Source organism: Empidonax traillii, unplaced genomic scaffold (genome assembly GCF_003031625.1).
Source record: "Empidonax traillii isolate 1590-97213 ecotype Southwest subspecies unplaced genomic scaffold, ASM303162v1 scaffold2:size4533513, whole genome shotgun sequence".
NCBI lineage: Eukaryota > Metazoa > Chordata > Aves > Passeriformes > Tyrannidae > Empidonax > Empidonax traillii.
In genome coordinates this window covers 3941473-3951747 of record NW_020955195.1, presented here as the reverse complement: position 1 = coordinate 3951747, position 10275 = coordinate 3941473, and positions in this window count along the sequence as shown.

Sequence of the window (10275 nt, the reverse complement as noted above, 5' to 3'; positions counted from 1 at the left end):
ATCCATAGAACACATTGGGAAAAAGTAAGAGTGCTGCACTCTTACCACTTATGCTACAAAATTTACAAGTGCCCTTATATATATATTTGGTTTTGCTTCTTACTACAAATTATATTAAAGCAAAGGCCCAGATCTAGTCACTAGGTTAGACAGTGGTTGTATTAGTAGTAATTCGGGTTAAAAACATGGCAGATTTCACAATTTCAGCTTGGGTAGTTGAAGTAAATGTTGTCACTTTATGTTGTCCTCTAAAAAACATTCACTGTTACTAAAGGATTCTTAATGCCTGAGCTGGCAGAATTGCTGCAGTCACTGAAATGAACAACATGCATTTTTCTGTATAAAAATAACCTGGTGTCTTTTTTTTTTTTTTTTTCAAAATTAAATGCCAGAGTTGCATACAAATACCTAAGTAAAACCATCAGATTTCATCTCATGTGCCTCCCGCTATAAAGCAGAAAACTCATCTACATAAAATTGCAGATGCCTGCTCAAAAAAGCAGAACAATCATGTAAATACATTTTAAAGTACATTTTGACAAATGGTTCAGCCACTGAGAAGAATGACTGTCCATGACACTTAGTGACACTTCTGTCACTAATATCTTGTGTGCTTACAGTCACACAGAGTAGCACTTGCCTGGCATGAACTTGCACTCTTGTCTGGGACTAAGACTTCTAGAAAAGATAATCCTGGAAGAAACAATAGCAAAAACAAAGTCAAAGCCCAACTCCTGAAAAACAGGCACAGAAGCAAAACAAAAGACAAAAACACACACAAAGAAAAAAAAATTGCATTGCTAGGCACTCAATGAGAGCTGACCATTTAAAACTCTTCGTTAAACCAAGTTCAGCTTGAACTACCGTATTGGCAAGCACAGTCTCCAGTATGCAAGGAAAAATATGCCTGTAGCAAAATTTGTGTCAAACTGTGCTGAACTCTGTGGGACTCACTTTAACTAAGAAGGCTTTTTAGAGCATTAGTTTACTGTCCAGTCAGTGTATATCTGTACAGATTTGCCTGATTACTGGCACCAAGAATCTAGCACAGCACCCAGTTCTATTAAGAAAACTTCCAAAATGGAAGAATGTGACCTTTCCTTCTCAAATATAACAAAATACAGCCTCCATCAGCAATAGCATATCGCGGGTTGCGGAGGTCCCGCAACAAGACCCAGTGGCACATTTTGTATGGGAGACGAGTCACGCAGCAGATGACCCACAAAATGGCAGTTTATTAAAACAAGAAGACAGCTTTTATACAGGGGAATACAGAAGTTTCGGGAATAAGGTGGGACCGCAGCTAGGAACATCAAATCCTGAGGGCTACTGATATGGGGACTTGGAGGGGTAGGCTGCTGGGATATGTCAGGTTACTTAGGGGGAAGGGAGAGCTGGGGGAACAATGGAAGAACTGTCCTGGGTGCATGGACAGGGGAATTTGCTGAGGGTGCAATGCTGCGGCCTTGTAGCTGAGTCCCAGGCAGTTCTGCACAGCTGAAGTTGTTAGAAGTCTTCTAGAGAGATCTCTTCCTCTAAGCCTTCCTTCCAGTTCTTTTGCATCTCTCTCCACTCTCTGTAGGCCTCTTCTGGTCCACCCCTGACATTAGCACTTGTCAGCAGTCTGCACCTGACCTCTTCCTGTTCACCCCTCCTGGACAACTGTTATCAGCACAATATCACTCCAGCAAGGACCCACACATCCCACAGGGTCTTCTGATACCACGACCTGGCTTTGCAGAACTGAGGTTGAGCTCTCAGCAGGTACAACTGAATGAAAATCATAACTGCCAGAGGCTGGCATCTCTCCTGAATTCCACATACCACCTGAGAAATCCTGAGAACAATCAGTGTCCCAGCCCTTCCCAAGAGGATTTTGCTCCCTAATCTTCTCTCGCTAGAAGAGACAAACTGGAACTTTCAATTGAATTGCTGTAATTGGCAAGGGAGTACTCAGAGTCCCAAAATCACAGAATGTTCTGAGTTGGAAGGGACCCACAAGGATCACTGAGTCCAACTCTTGAGTGAATGGCCCATGACCTTGGTGTTATCCTCATCACACTCTAACCTCCACTCGATCAGTAAGGCAGCAGAAAAATGCTACCACAGAGCAGCACCCCTTCTTCCATACTCTCTGTGCTCCAGTGTGCCTGTAGCACACCAAGGATTTTCATAGCAACACATTCTGAAGGCATTAGCATGGTGTGGACACCAGCATTTCACATGTACAGTGACTACAGGATGGAGTCCTGGCTTCTCACCTCCAGCCTGTGTTCCCTTGCACAGAGCAGTACTTCAATCAGGGTGGCCAGACTCAGAACAGTTATTACCAAGCACTGCAATCAGCATCAAAACATAGTCTTCATTTCATCTCTATGTCCCCTAACTTCACTGTAAATCTGGAAGTGGCAGAATTTTTTCCTACGTGCCTGAAAAAAAAACCCCTGAGGTCTACAGGCTCAAAAAAACACTATGCAGCACAAGTGAAAATGACTGATGTGACATAAGCCAAAACAAACAGCACAAGGGCCTCACCTAGGAGAAACCTAATTGATTTTACAGTGACTTAGTAATTCGAAGACCAGCACAGATTTATTCTCCTCCTGTCACTTATTTCCCATGGGTCTTTGGACAAATAACCTTTCTACCTGTCACACTGGTGAAATGGATGGTATTTACAAGCCCAAGTACTCAAGTTGCTCTAGTGTAGAGAGACAAGTTTCTGGTGATGTTCCACAATGATGCCAGCATTCGGAAACTGTGAAACCAAAGAGCATGATATTACAGTGTATTGGGTATTTTCCCCATAACAAGGTGTTGATAACACACTGGTGTTTTGTCTGTTGCTGAGCAGTGATGGCACAGCACCAGCCTGTTTTTCCAGCATTCCTTCTCCAAAGGCCAGAAGGCTTGGGGTGAGCAAGATTCTTGTGGGGGGGTGACATGACCAAACTGACCAAAGGGATATTCCATATCACATGATATCTGCTCCAGCAACAAAAGCTAAGAGGAAGAATGGGTGGGAGCATTCATTATTACAAGATTTGTCTTCTGGAGCTACCACTTACACATACTGATGCTTTACCTTCCACAAAGTGGCTGGACATCACCTGCTGATGGGACATGGAGTATCAATTTTCTATTTTCCCTTGCTTCCACATACAGACTTTGCTTTTGCTTAGTTAAATTGTGTTTACCTTGATCCGTAAGGTTTTCTGTCTTTTTTCTTCCCAAACATATTGCTGACGACAGGAGTGATAAAGTGGCTGGTTGGGCACCGAGTGTCCAGTCAAGGTCAATCCACCACACACAGAAATTACTAAAATGCGCTGAGAGAGGGATCCCAGACAGCATCAAATCAGTGTTCCTTATTTCCTTCTTCGAGGGAGAAAGCATAACCCCACCACTACACTACAGCAAATTAGATAGGAGTGGGAGAGGAAGGTGACATAAATGCAGCTGTAAGTTAGAACAGAAGCTATCAAAGAACAGAAAGCACTGAAAAGCCAGACATGTATGTGGTCCTTATCAGCTTGGAAGTTCACTTATGTCTCTCCTGAAACGTGACAAGAATTGGTCCCGGGTCTGTAGGTCTTGCAGAAAATACAGCCTGCAAAAAAAGTGATGTCATTTTTCTGGTATTGCCCACTCTGCCAATAGTATTTTGCCAAAGTAGCATTTTTCTAATATTGGCCACTCTGCCTGTGCCTGCTTCCCTCCATCCACCAGGACCAATGCACTCTTCAAGTGAACTTAGCCAGAGCCTTCTCCACAGGCACCATATTCCCCACGGGGCTTTATGCTCCAAAACAGAGAGCTCTGCCCTGAACCTCTCTTGAGATGCTGCAAAAAACTGCCTTTATCCTCACCTGTGAAAATGCATTTCATTTAAGACTGGTCTTGAGACTGCTGCTGGTTTTATTCTCATGTCCCTTTTTTTCCACACACACAAAGGCACACTCATGTTTCACTCATCCCTGACAGCTGCTTTAGGACCAGGAATTTTTCCCAGGTTTTAGGAAAAGAGGTTCCTGCCTATAACGATGAGTGAAAGTTGTTTTCTGGGACCATAGGAAGGTCCCAGTATGAACACTAGCATTTGGAAATGAAGTTCATCACTAAACAAATAAATCAAGTGGAATATAATTGGAAAGTGCAAGGCAGGGAAAATAGGTTGGGTTAATGATGTTGTGTCCTTACCAGGGCTTCACAAATAGGTGAGATTATCTATTCTCTTGCACATATGCCTTTGCTTGGAGAATCAGGTATTATCACAGCACGTAATTCCACCAAAAGCCCCACTGTCCAAAAGCACACATTTCTCTTAAGCACTCAGACTTTTCAGTTTGAGATGTGTTTTCCCCCCGCAGTTTCATGATGTTGTTTCCCACAGGGAGACAAAAAGCAGTATGACTGACCCTGCAGAGTAGCATGAATACACGGCCGGGTGTTACTGGCTTGGGGATTGTATTGCAAACAAAGGCTACAAACAGTGCCCTTCTACACAAATTGAACAGGAAGGCAGCAGTTGGCACCCTATTGAATTCCCAAAAGCTCATGTCCCCCTCCATTTCCTGCAGGAGTGACTTAGATTGAAGCTGTTGAGTAACAAACCTACCCTCCTCACCCACTTCATGGCCTTGTCAGAGTAAGTGAAGAAAAACAGACAGAAGAGTGTGGATGCAAAAATACACACCAGAGGAGCAATGCCATAAACCAAGGTGGCAGCAAAAAGCATCAGGAGTAGGTAAACCAGGAGGACTGCCAGTGAAGTACATCCTGATTTCTTTCAGTGTCTCTGACAGTTGTGCTTCATAAAACCCTATGAAGCCAAATCCTGCAGTCCCTGTTCAGCTTTTGTGGAAGCAAGCTTGCCATTGACGTCAAAGACCACGTTACCTCATAAAGGACTGCAGGGCTACTTGCAGAGACATCACTCATTATTCACTGTGACTGCAAGCTTCGTGTAGGAGTAAAGCATCTTCATTCTCCCCTCACACTCTCCTGTGGTAACTAAGAACAGTCTCTGGTGATGTAAGCCCATCTGCAAAATCAGTCCAGAGGTCAGACTGCTGCCCAACGCTACACTAGATTATACAGACACATGCAAATAAACACTGCCTACCCTGTGATGTAGGGACAACACATTTAATTTCCAGTTACTGTGACAATTTCTCTTCTATGTGCAATGTGGTTTCCTGTGGATTCAGTAATCTATCCTAGAGTGGGCAGCAGGCTCTGTTCACATTACCAGTCCAGTTGGCATGGGACAACTACAGTGGCTTCAGGTTGCAGGTTTCTGTCCTTTTCCCTCTGCCAGCCGATGAAGCAGGCTCAGTGTGTTGTGTACATGCTCTCCAGCTGCCACAGTTTACAGAAAACATTAAGAAAGAAGTACCCACAGGGTGTCTGCAGGAGGTATGCCTTCCATGCAGCATCCTTCTGCTGGGGTGAGAACGGCTGCCAGAGAAGGGAGGCAGAAAGCAAGGGGAGAAATAACCTTGGAGCAGATGAAAACATGATACTCAGTGCAAAAGAATTATTGCATGCCAGACTCAGTGAATTATTTGCCAGCAGAGTTACTGTGAGAAGGCACATGTGCAAGAAATTTCAAGTACTAGATCAAGGGTTTGATCAAATAAACATAGACCATACTAAAATAGTCTTCTATATCCAGTTTGATGTGTCAGCAGGGTTAACACCAAAAATAAACTAGAATGCATGGTAAAAATGAAGATGGGGCCAAAGTTAGGTATAAGCAAAACTAGATTATAGTTTTCCCATAATATTTGGTCAGACTGTTATACAGTAATCTGTCTCTTAGCAAGCAAATGGATTTAAAATGCCAGTAATTTGAATAAAAGCAAGAATGTCAGAATCTAGCTTAAAATTGCTCTCATTAGAGATATGAATCTGTGTTAATACTACAGCATTTTTGTCACAGACCATTCAGCAGAAGTTACTAAAATAAACAGGTGAAGATTGACTGGATCCTTCTTTTGGATTTACCACTTACAACTTGCTCTTACTGTTGACTTTGTCTGGCTAGAATCTGCATTCCTACAGCTGGAGTCAAACCAGTGTATCCAGAGTCGTTAGGTGTTACATCTTGGTTTGGCAAATTAGGTCAATTTGCCTTCAGAAATTCTGTGCCATTACTTCATTGTACACACACAGCACCCTAGTGGGTCACTGGGTCCAGTGCTGAAATCCAGGATCTTAATCCACTGTGATGCTTCTAAATGCTTTGGCATTTCTGGGGAAGGTAGAGGCCAGATGAAAATGTTCTGCAGACTACTCCCTTTCTGCATTTAGTATTGCTCAACTAATCTGCACTAAACCATACAAATTGTGACATACAAATTCATACAGAGTGACAAGTTGTAGCTACTACATTCTACTACAAACTAGACTAAAGTACATATCACTGTAACTGTTAATTATTATCCCATCACAAAAGTAAAAGCAAAGCTGACTGCTTCTTCCCCATTTTAAAAGACCCCTCCTGTAACTTCAGCAACTATACCTTCTACTGGGAAGGCAGGGTCCAAGGTTAGGAGCTCTGCCAGAATCTGTATGAGGAAAGCATCCCTTCACACAGCAGCATATTTTAGCTCTTTTCTGCAGACTCTCTGAAAGGTGGCTCCACTGGTTATTTCTCAACCAGCCCTGGTTGCCAGCCACATTCCTGGTTATGTTGCCAATCACATGCCCACTGATATCCTTTCCTCCTGCTTCAAGAGAACTAAAACTTGGCAAGTTACAAGTTTCACTGGATTATTTCAATGACTTTCCTTGATGGCCCTCAAAATTCATTATCTTTGAACAGTCTTCGCCAATGACTGGAAATAATTGGTCTAACTCTTTTATCTTTGCAGCAGCCTTTTATGTATGAGTAAACACGGTTGTCTTGTCTTTTCTCTGACTGAGCACATCTGACTGCCTGAGTTGTTCTCTTACCTCACAAACTCCTCTCATTTCCCCTCTGTGCTGCTCTCTGCAAAGAACAGGGACCTGAGAGATACACAAGGGGTTTCCCTGCGGCAGGTTTGCTTGTTTCACTCTTTGTTGTCCCTTCAGTGCACTCTGATTTTTGTTTCACCTTCTGAGCAGTGATTGTCGTGGCTTTGCCTCCGCTTCTCCCCTGCAGATGCACCCACTGGCACAGATCCTTACTGCTGCCCACATTTCCTTCCAGCTCTTCAGCTGATTTCTCCCTGTCTCCTGGGCCTCAGACGGACGACACTGCTATCTGCCTTTCCCTCCCTGCAAGACCATGCCTGCTTTTGCATACAGAGTAAGGAATTATCAAATGGAGGACAGAAAGGGAAGGAAGGGGAGGGGTTGGGTGGGGTGTGGGGGGCAGGGGACTAATTTTTTAACAGTCTCCAATTTGAAAAAAAAAACCAAACACTATCTGTAGCTGAGAGTACAGGACAACCATCAAAGTACTCTGCCATTACTGACCCTGCAGCACCACATCCAGACCCATTGTTATCTCTGACCAGCTCTTGAGTTTCCTGGGCTTTATGAGCCTGGAAAAACAGACGTACCAACAGCTTATTCTGAATGTAAATGAGTGGACGGGAACGGAGTCCAGGTATCTTATCTTTCCACCTGTAGAAAGCCAGTCTTCCAGCACCTTCTGTTCACCACTAAATACTAAAAAACTAGGCACCTCTCACTCTTAGTGGCAACATTTCTTAGCTAGACGGCTTTCTTTTCCCTACTTCATCTCCCCTCTCTATATTTAACTTCCCTCAGTACAGTTTTTTCCCACTTTTTATTATATCCCTTGTTCACTTCTTATTTCAGTTGCTAATCTCACATGGATTCCTCCCTGAAAACAAATTCTGAGATGGAAAAGGTCATAGTACATCACTCATGCTGATGCTTTTCCCTGGCCAGTACCCAGCATTGTAGCTCCAAGCTGATATGCTGGACACTCCCCAGAAAATGACACAAGTGACACAGACATACAGTCCAGGCAAAAAGGACCAAGTGGATCACTGAAAAAAATCTTGGAAGTACTCCTGAATATCTGCACTGGCCTCCAAATGAACAGCCATCTCCCTGCAAGTTAAGCATTTTCATCAGTCAGAGGATGTAGCTCAGTAACTGCTGTGACAGTGTCTGTGTGAACAAAAAAAATGAATAAAAAAAGACGTGAGCTTCAAAGGGCCACAGTGAAGTACAGAGCCTTTTACTGAGGGGGAAACAAAACTGAAAATGTTCTTGGGGAATGCCCGCTCTGCTCCATAGAGTTCTTTGTCCATCCCACCTTTTGAGGGCTTTTGAGGAGAGGCAGTTCTGGAGATGAGATATCACCACTCTGTACATCATCACTATTGCAGCAGGAAGTCTATTGCAACACAGAGGGAGTAAGTCTGAGGTTTTGACATTTGTGTGACTGTGGAATTTCATCTTAAAGAAATAATAACATATCTGTAGAGCCTGTCAATGCTAAGTACTTACAAATGGGCAGAGTATGAGACAAACAACAGAGAAAAGATGCTATCTCTTTTACAAACTCCATCTCCACTGCTGGAGTTCACTGGAGAGGAACAAGTACATAGAACATGAGCTATTTAATAAACCACCACAGAGATCACCCCACCAGGGAACAGAGCAAGGGAAGATACACACACAACAGATATTAACCCTGCTCTTTGTTCATGGCAAATATCTGATGCTGTGGTAACCAACACACCAGTAGGGCAGAAACAGACACCCTGTTACCGAAACCAACACAGGTCTCAAGAGCTGCACCCAAGCAAAGCCATCAGTGGCCAAAGCCACCTTTCTGGAAGCTAAAAAGGAAATACATAACTAGCCTCTACTTGCCCTGTAAAGCTTATAGGTTTTCCTGCAGGAAAACTATGCACGTTCCTCACCCACATGCAAATGCTGCATCTTGAGCTGTCTCTGAAACTGCTGGTCTGCTTTAATACACTGGGAATAAGACACCAAGTAATGGGTGACTACCATCCAAGCTTGTGGATAGTTTTGCTGGCTCAGTTATTGTGCCACCTTCATCAGTGCTGCAGACCACTGGTGGTTATTGTCTTCGTGAGCTGTTAATGCCATGGCTTCTTTCCTTTGTTCTCCTTCCTTCTCCCCCAGAATTACTGTGCTGGACACACATCACCCCTGCATGCTCTGCAGCACTGACCCACGAGGAAGGTAAGTATTTGCCAGGTGCAGAATACCAACAGGGGTAGCTGTTGACTTCTCCACAGCCTCAACAAAACTGGGAGCACACATACTTCATCCCAGCAGCAGTGTCTGTTGTGATCCACAAGCACTTCACTGTTAAGAAACCCAGACTTGGCTGTGCTTGCACTGGAGCTCTGCTCAGCCCGCCTGGAGACATAGGGAGCAACAACCACTGCAAGCTCCTTCCTCTTCCAGCTGCCAAAGTTTTGGGGGTTTCTGCCAGCACAAAGATGCATATCCAAGAGGCTGCTCTAAATTCTGCAACAAAGATTCCACGAGTGAAGCCCCAGGTTAGTTCACTTGTTGAACTCACACCTCTCTAAAGCCAGATATGCTTCAGCATTTAGGGAGTCCCACCTTCAGTCCCCACGGTGCTGCTTTCACCAAATGTCATTCAGGGACATGGGCTGGTTCAGGCTCTCCTCATGTGCAAGGGCTCTGTTAAATTCTTTTACATTCTGCTTGTGCATGCAGCATGAAAGCATATTCATACTTCATGTACCTATGCCAAATGCCACCAAAGCAAATTAAAACAATAAATATGATATGATGAAAGGGCTAATTTCAAGACTTCCATTAGAGTGCATGATGTCAAACCTGAGTCCTCTTTTTTGAAACACTTTTTCCTCTCTGCTGCTTCAAGTGCACAATGTCCCTGACAAAAACCACAGGAGAAATTATTTGACTTCTGCAGACTGCATTGCTAATGAGAAAATTGTTTGGTTTTACTGCAACTTGATGTATATAAATATTCACAGCAGGACAGCAGGACAAAATTCTTTGGAAAAAAAAAGTCTCATTTTTGAAGTGTCCTGGGACACAGCAGGGAGCAACAAACAAATTAATTCATAAAAAATCTGACAAGTGGAAAATATTTTTACAAGAAGGCATCTCTCACACCATTGTAACAAAGAAAAAAGATAATTTAAAAAAAAAAAAAAAAAAAAAAAAAAAAAAAAAAAAAAAAAAAAAAAAAAAAAAAAAAAAAAAAAAAAAAAAAAAAAAAAAAAAAAAAAAAAAAAAAAAAAAAAAAAAAAAAAAAAAAAAAAAAAAAAAAAA